Source organism: Chrysochloris asiatica, unplaced genomic scaffold (assembly GCF_000296735.1).
Source record: "Chrysochloris asiatica unplaced genomic scaffold, ChrAsi1.0 scaffold00041, whole genome shotgun sequence".
In the NCBI taxonomy this organism is placed as follows: Eukaryota; Metazoa; Chordata; class Mammalia; order Afrosoricida; family Chrysochloridae; genus Chrysochloris; species Chrysochloris asiatica.
Genome location: NW_006408559.1, coordinates 1,012,255 through 1,019,971, shown reverse-complemented (window position 1 = coordinate 1,019,971; position 7,717 = coordinate 1,012,255). Strand labels below are relative to the sequence as shown.

The following is a 7,717-nucleotide window of genomic DNA, read 5'->3' as shown; positions in this document are numbered from 1 at the left end:
GGTCTGGAAACTCTGCTGAACCCTGTTCAGCATCAGAGTGACATCCAAGTCTTCAGTGGGGATTGAACCTGGATCAAACATGGAAGAGGAAAATTCTACCGCTCCTGTTTGTAGTCATACGCCTGTGGGTTGGCTCTTACTTTGTGTAGGAGTGACTTTCACAAATAGGGGCCAGAAAACTGACGGTATCACAGTGCACAATTTAGATTAGCCCACCTTTGCCTCTTTGAGATTTCTGCAGAGGCATAGAAGTGATCTTCTTACACAAAACCTTGTCTATAGCGGCATTCACAGTGATGGGGTTTCATTTGTGACCAGAAACCAGAGAAACCTGTAACCTTGAATCTAGGGAATGGGTGTGTTATGTATAGGAAAAGGTTTCAGGCAGCATTAAATCCAAGCCAGCCCTCACCATTGCATGAATTCAATATCCTCTCATTAATGTTGGAAATCCTGACCCATAATTCTCTTCTCGGAATGCATGATGGCAGCAGTCTTCAATCATTCAGTGTTTACCATTTGTTTCTGCAGATTGTTAGATTTTCAAAAAAACATCTGGGATAAGAATTGTCCGCTATTTATTTTTAATCTACTCTGTCTCCTCAAGGTAGTTTAGTGGATTATGAGCCGGGCTGCTAATTGCAAGGTCAGCAGTTTGAATCTATCAGTCGCTCCCGAGGAGAGAGATGAGGCTTTCTGCTCCCATAAAGATTTAGTCTTGGAAACTGTATACAGGTCACTGAGTTGGCTCCAGTTTGATGGCACACAACCACAACCACCACTGTCTCTTCAAACAGACTGTCTGAGGCTGGGGACTCTCACTTCACCTTTCTACCTTTGCTAGGTGCACACTGATTGCTTACAATGATAACGTTGTTGTTGTTGTTAAGTGCCATTGAGTCAGTTCTGACCCACAGTGACCCTGTATAAGGTTTCTGAGGAGCAGCTGGTGAGCTTGAACTGTCGACTTCGCAGCTCAAACCGACCTTGCAGTCCAGCACATTAAGCTACAGCGCCACACCAAGACTTCTACAATGGTAATAATGATGATGAAATAGGAAAAAGCAAGCTTTCTAGTCAGTCTATGAACACTTTAGAGTATTCAGCTGCACTCCCTAGTAATTGTTGTTGTTGTTAGTGTCATCAAGTCAGTTTCCACTCATAACAATGCTGCATAGGGTTTTTGAGGAGCGGCTGGTGGGTTTTAACCTCTGATCTTGCAGTTCAAACTGACCTAGCGGTCCAGTGCTTATCCTACAGTGCTACACCAGGACTCCCTGAATGAGAGGAGATGAAATACTGAAGATCAGTCTTTCATACAGATTGCTCATCAAAGTAAAGACTATGAAAAACCTAATAACTATTCTGATAAACACCACCATGATTAATGGAGAAAAAAATTGAAGGCAAAACTTTCATTTTACTTGGATCTACAATCAATACTCATGGAAACAGTGGTCAAGAAATCAAAAGACATATTGCACAACACAAATCTGTAAAAGACCACCTTAAAGTGTTAAAGAGTAAAGATGTCACTTTGAGGACAAAGGTGTGACTAGCCCTAAAACCTGGAGGCCCGGTGTGGCGCTGTGGGTTAATGAACTGGACTGCAAAGTCGGTTTGAACCACAAGGTCGGCGCTTCAAACTCACCAGGCTCTTCGGAAACCCTATACAGGGTGGCTATGGGTCATAACTGACTCAACAGCATTTAACAACAACAACCTTAAGCCATAGTATTTTCAATAACTTCATATGCATGTGAAAGTTGGACAATGAATAAGGAAAAGTAGAAAAGGATCGATGTGTTTGAGTTGTGGTGTTGGCAAAGAACAGAAAGTACCATGAACTGCCAAAAGAACGAACAAATCTGTTTTAGGAAAAGTACTGCCAGACTGCTCTTTAGAAGCTACCACGGCAAGACTTCATCTCTTGTACTTCAGACGTGTAGACGTGTTGTTAGGAGTAAGGGCCCAGTGAGCTGGGTTGACACAGTGGCAGTAACAATGGGCTCAAATATAGTAACTCTGAGTTCTGGGTGGTTTTTCTGTTGAACACAAGGTTGCTATGAATCGGAACCAACTCGGGGTCACCTTACAACACAAGAACAAAGGAGAGACAAGATCCCTAGTCCTTAGTGGAGGTGGGTGGTGGGTAGGGGGAAGCAGATGCAAATAGGTTTATCTCCAGTCTATGTGGTTAAGCACTCACTCAGCTGTTAGCCGAAAAGGTCAGCAGTTTGAACCCATCAGCCCATCTGTGGGAGAAAGATGTCACAGTTTGCTTTCGTTAAGAATTACAGCCTCAACGTCGGGCGCATGGGGTCCCCAGCTGATCTCCTCCCTCCCTGCCTTCCTCGGATGGCGGCTGTTTATGCTGGACGTGTGGCCAGAGACAGGTAAGGATCACGTGGAACCTCGGCTACTTGGGACAGAGACATTGCCATGCTGCAATGAGTCTCAATGACTGGTAAGACTGAGGAATTCGCACTGACCACCTAAGACAGGCAGCGTCCCTTAAACAATCAATAAAAAAGGAGGACTCAGATGCAGACAGCACAGACCCGGTCAGGAGGCCAAGCCCCTGTGGGCCCAAGCGTTGTTGACCGTCCAAACCATAGACTCTGAGGATCAGACTCTAGCTACCTAGTAGACATAACAAACTGTCCCTCATCTGATTATTCAGTAATGCTTGTTAGTAATCTCATACGTGAGCCCTGGATATCCACAGACAAATGTAAAAACCTCCCCTAAAAGCCGAGACTGTAAATTCCAATAAGCCAAGTCCCCCCCCATCCAAAAAAAAAAAAAAAAAAGCTAAAGAGGATAGAGAGAAACACTGTAAACTGATGATATATAGTGGGGATAATAATCAATGTAATGAAACAAGCTATATGAATGGTTGAATGTGAAGCTGATGATGTGCCCTGTAAACTTTCACTCAATGCAAAATAAAAACATTTAATTAAAAAAAAAAAAAGAATTACAGCCTCGGCAACCCCATGGGGCAGTTCTACTCTGTCCTGTGGGGTTGCTATGTGTCAGATCAACCCTGCGGCAGTGAGAGTGGGACGTGTAGTCTGTGGAGGTCCCCAGAAGAGAAACGAGACGAACCATCTGCCCTCCTGTCCGGCTCTAGTGAGAGAGGTCTCCGGCCACGTAGTAGGAGCATCAGGGGACCACGCCGACATTTGGACGAAGGAGTCCAGTAATCACAAGCTCCCAGAAGCAGAAAGAACACCGACGAGCCTCAGCAGCAGTGGTCTCCTTTCTTCTTTGGGTTTTCCTCAGAAGGGGCCAGGAGAAGGTCCGGACGGCGGGGAAGGGGAGGACTCTTTCCCAGTTCCACCGTGGGCAACACGCTCCCATCTCCGTCTCCCGGTACCCACTGGGTGACTCAGAGATGTAGAGGCGTGCCGAGCCCCGGTGGTGGCTCAAGAAGAACCAAGAGAAACTAGGGACCAAGCCCAAACACTGTTGATTCCGGGTGTCACCACCCCGACACCCAGGCCCCGCCCTGCACCCATCCCGGCACTCAGGCTCCGCTCCGACTGTGCTGGACATCCTGGCTCCGCCCTCGACTCCGCCCCGGTTCCCAGGCCCCGCCCCCGCCCCGGGAACCGACTCCGCGGCGCTCGCTCCCCTGCGGGGCCGGGGGAGCCTCCAAGCGGAGAGGCTCCCGCCCGCCCAGAGCTTGGCCTCCGCATGGAGGGACAGCCGCCGTCGCCGGGATCCGGGCCGCTCTCGCCGCTGCTGCAGGGAAACGGGGCAGCAGCAATCCCGGAACCCGGAGCCCGGCAACACTCAGGACACGAGACGGCTGCGCAGCGGTACAGCGCCCGCCTGCTGCAGGCCGGCTACGAGCCCGAGAGGTGACGCCTTATGGCCGAGCGCGGGGTGCATCCGGGGCGGGAGGCTCCGGGGCCGCGGCGGGAAAGGGAGGGCCGGCGGCACACCCTTGTCCACTTGCTGCCTCACCTCTAACTTCCTGAAACGGGGTTCAGACGCCACACACCGGCTTTGGTTGGGGCTGCAGGCAGGCACTAGGCAATGGACTTGGCGCCGCGTTGTACAGGGAACAGAGGGCAGGAAACAGGTGGTAAAACCATATCCTTAAACCCCCCCCCCAAAAAAAAAACAAATAGTAGCTTTGGGTGCCACCTCGACAACACCTGGCCCTGGGGTTCCAGCAATGCTCGCTGGAATCTCTGTCCAACTTTGTGGACTCCTTAGCAGTTTCTTCCTAGAACTGTCTTCAGTCCCGCAGGCCGGCTCTCCGCCTCCTGGGCTGAGTGTGCACACCACCCACCTCAGGGACTCGCTAAGAGTCAGCACCCCGCTGGGGTCTGTATAGGAATGAGGGTCACTGCGGATGAAGGGTGTGGGTAATGCCTGGGCTCCGGGGACTGACTGAACAGGAGACTGGCTAATCTCTGGATTTTATCGCAGCTTGAAACGCAATCTACTGTCCTTCTGGTCCAGAGGATTTGGACTTCTTTCTCTGTCCCATCTGCCGGTGCTCAGCAGCTCCGGAGGTGACATGCTAGCTGGGCCTGGGGGTAGTCGGGGAGAGTTAGCGGGTGTTCTGCGCAGGGGCTGGTGCTTATGTAAGAACTTTTACCAGCTTAGTGGGTGCCCAGTGGAGCTGGCCCCTCCTCGTGCAGGCTGCCTCCCTAGAGTGGCCTATCCTCCAGTTCTAGAAATCCAGCTACTACAGCCTGGAGTACCAAAGAGGGGGTCCAGGAGCTGGGGGAGCATCTAGGAGCATCTAGGGGTTTGAAGGAGGCAGTGCCTTGGTTCCAGCAGGTATTGGAAGTGTCATCCCTGGAAAAGTCCAGGCCAGGGCCATATGCAAGACCATCCTTCTCTAGACTGTACTTCTGCATCAATGGGGTCATCCCATGTCCCTCACTCAGACTCAGAGGAAAACAAAAACCCAAACCCAATGCCATAGAGTCAATTCGGACTCATAGTAACCCTATATATAGGACAAAGGCGAACTGCTTCTTAGGGCTCCAAGACTAAATCTTTATAGAAATAGATAGCCTCATCTTTTGCTTTCTACCATGGAGTGGCTAGTGGGTTTGAACCACCAACCTTGTGGTTAGCAGCCCAATGCTTAAGCCACTAGACCACAAAGGCCCATGTAAAACCTGCCTATTAGGCTTCCACCAGTTCAGAATAGGACAGAGTTCTATGAGACTTCCCGGGTTTGAAGTCAGTGCTATTGCTCCCTGGCTTAAACAGCAAGCTATGTCCTCTGTTTCAGCTCGGCAATGCCAACGCATCCTCTCTTTCCCCTTAGCCCCGCCCCCAGGCCGCCCCTCCTCCAGACTGTCCCTTCAAACATCCTCAAACATGGTAGAGACCTTCTGGCTTCCTGCCTGGACCTCTATGCCCAAAGGGCACTCTTCCTTCACTCCTTTCCGGAAGGGGCTAAGGCACCCATTAACTGCTTTCACAGTGGCGAGGTGGGGAACCTCAAGGGGCCAGCCCTTCCTGGGTTCAGAAGGCTCACTGGTTGCCTGGGTGTCTCCTCCCCAAGGAAGCAGCAGCTGGGGAAGATCAGGAAGACGGAGGAGGAGGACTGGGAATGGGGTGTCTCTGGAAAAGGACAGCCCAACCCTGGTTGAGTCCGAAGCTTAGTATCAGGAGGAGCCCCTGAGACAGTCAGAACTGGAAGGGGTGGCAGGCTGTAAGGCCTGTTGTTACTAGGGAGGTGGCCTCCCCAACTTAGCCTGGCAACCACCTCCTCCCCTGGGTCCTGGACTTCTAGACTGGGGCAGATGTCACATTAAGGACACCTGAATGACAGACTCAGCTCTGCCCTGGTGAGACCCTACCATCCCCAACCCAAGTTATAGGGGACAGTGACACACAGCACAAGATCCTTAGGGGATGAGAAAGGTTTGTGGATTGCCTGGCTCTATTTGCCATCACAGCCCTGTCTCTGTGGTCAGGAAGATGCTCCAGGGCAGTTCTGAATGGCTGCCTCCCACTGCTCCAGCTCTTGGTAGCATGAGAGATACTAGTGCTGGTCCCTAGGAACACCTCCAGGAGCATGGGCCCCCTGGGTGGGCATATAAGTACTGAGGAGTCAGAGGTGTTTGGCAAGTTAGCCCAACCCCAACTTAACAGAGCCCCTCACTTGGCCAGCTCCTTCCGTGCCGGGCCCCTTCAGGAGCCTGCTTGTGGAGTCCTCATGAGTGGGGAAGGAAACTTGGACTCTGAAGGAGTCTGTGATGTCCCTGTTCCCCAGAGGGAGAGTGAAGAGGGCATCTGTGAGTGTCCTTTAACACTACCCCCCTCACCTCTAGCTCTGTGGGAAACCTCCCCCTTCCCCTCTGCACACAGATGGAAAGGCCTGTGTTTTACTGGCAGGGTCCCAGGGGCATCACAAGGGCGGCAGGGCATCCCAGGGAGCCTCATGGCTTGGAGACCCAGGCTCTTCTGGGCCTAGCTGCCACCATACTGCTGAGAGGTAAACAAACCTGGCCTCCTGGGGGCTTCGGAAGGAGGGAGGGAGGGAGCAAGCACCACAGGCAGCTACTAAGTCAGAAGGCCTCATCCCTGCCCTTTCCTTCTCTCAGCCCACCAACGAGCTATGGGAACCACAGGAGCCCCAAGAGACCGACCAGTCAGTGGGATCTGGTGGGGAGAAGGGTAGCCACTCTACCTTGTCCCCAGGTGAATCAATTTGCTCTCCAACCTTACCACCACGCACAGAGTTGGGTCTTGTTGGGCACACACAGGGCTGCCAAACTAATGTTTGAGGAAATTTTCAAAAGTTCCCTAGCCTGGTCCTAACTTGCATACATATGCATACCGGACCCATGCTCACCACCTTCCCACGCACAATCCTCTAAAATAAAGATGCACTTACCTCTCTGGAAGGAACCTTGGTGGTACAATGGTTATGGTCTTGGCTGTTAACGCAAAGGTCAGCCTTTTGAACCCAGGAGCTGGTCTATGGAAGATGAGGCAGTCTGCTTCCACAGATTACAGCCTTGGGAACCCTTTGGGGCAGTTCTACTCCTGTAGGGTCTCTAGGAGTCCTAATGGACTCTGTGGAACTGGTTTTTTGGGTTTTGTGAGCTGGGGAAAAGGCCTGAAGCCCTGGACCAGGAGTCTAAAGCAGCAGCCGACCCTTCACCCCTCGTAGGTTCTGCATCTGTCAAGGGGAGGCACCTAATAATTAGCAATTAATAGATTGTGGAGTAAAGATGATCATTTATGAAAAATGCTTCATAAACTGCAGAGGGCTTCAAGGCCACCCAAAGGTCAGCGACTGTCATTACTAAGAATGAATGCTTGTCCCCTAGGGATGATGGGGGGCAGGGGGGAGCGAGCTGCACTGCCTGAGGGTCCAACCCCAGCTCCTAGGGTGGGAGAGGGAAGAAGGGAAGAGGACTTGGGAGCCCAGCCCAGGTGCTCAGGACTGGTCCCTGATCCGAGTTGGGGGGTTCTTTTGGGGAAAGGCAAGCGCTTTAGAGGTACTCCTGGGGTGGGAAGACTCAGGCCAGCGGGGTCGAGGCTGAGCGAGAGCTTGGGGCGCTCTGTAGGGGCCCGGTAGGCCGGACTCGGAGGGTGGAGAGGCGTGTCCGGCCTGGCCCGGCCCCCTCCTTTAGGCCCGCGTGTCGCGCTGACACTGCGGCCGGCCAGGCGTGCGCGCGGCGGGGCTCGCGGCCTTTGTGCGGGTGGCGCGGGCGGCGGCGGGCTC

At 52.4% G+C, this 7,717-nt stretch overlaps 1 protein-coding gene across 1 annotated transcript in view; it reads left to right on the top strand.

Moving 5' to 3' along the window:
- Positions 1 to 3,738: 3,738 nt before the first annotated feature.
- Positions 3,739 to 7,717, top strand: part of IMPDH1 (IMP (inosine 5'-monophosphate) dehydrogenase 1) — an 18,765-nt gene continuing 14,786 nt past the window's right edge. The window contains exon 1 of the mRNA XM_006861108.1: positions 3,739 to 3,869. The gene's annotated coding sequence lies outside the window, so the exon portion shown is untranslated. The remainder of the gene's footprint in view (positions 3,870 to 7,717) is intronic.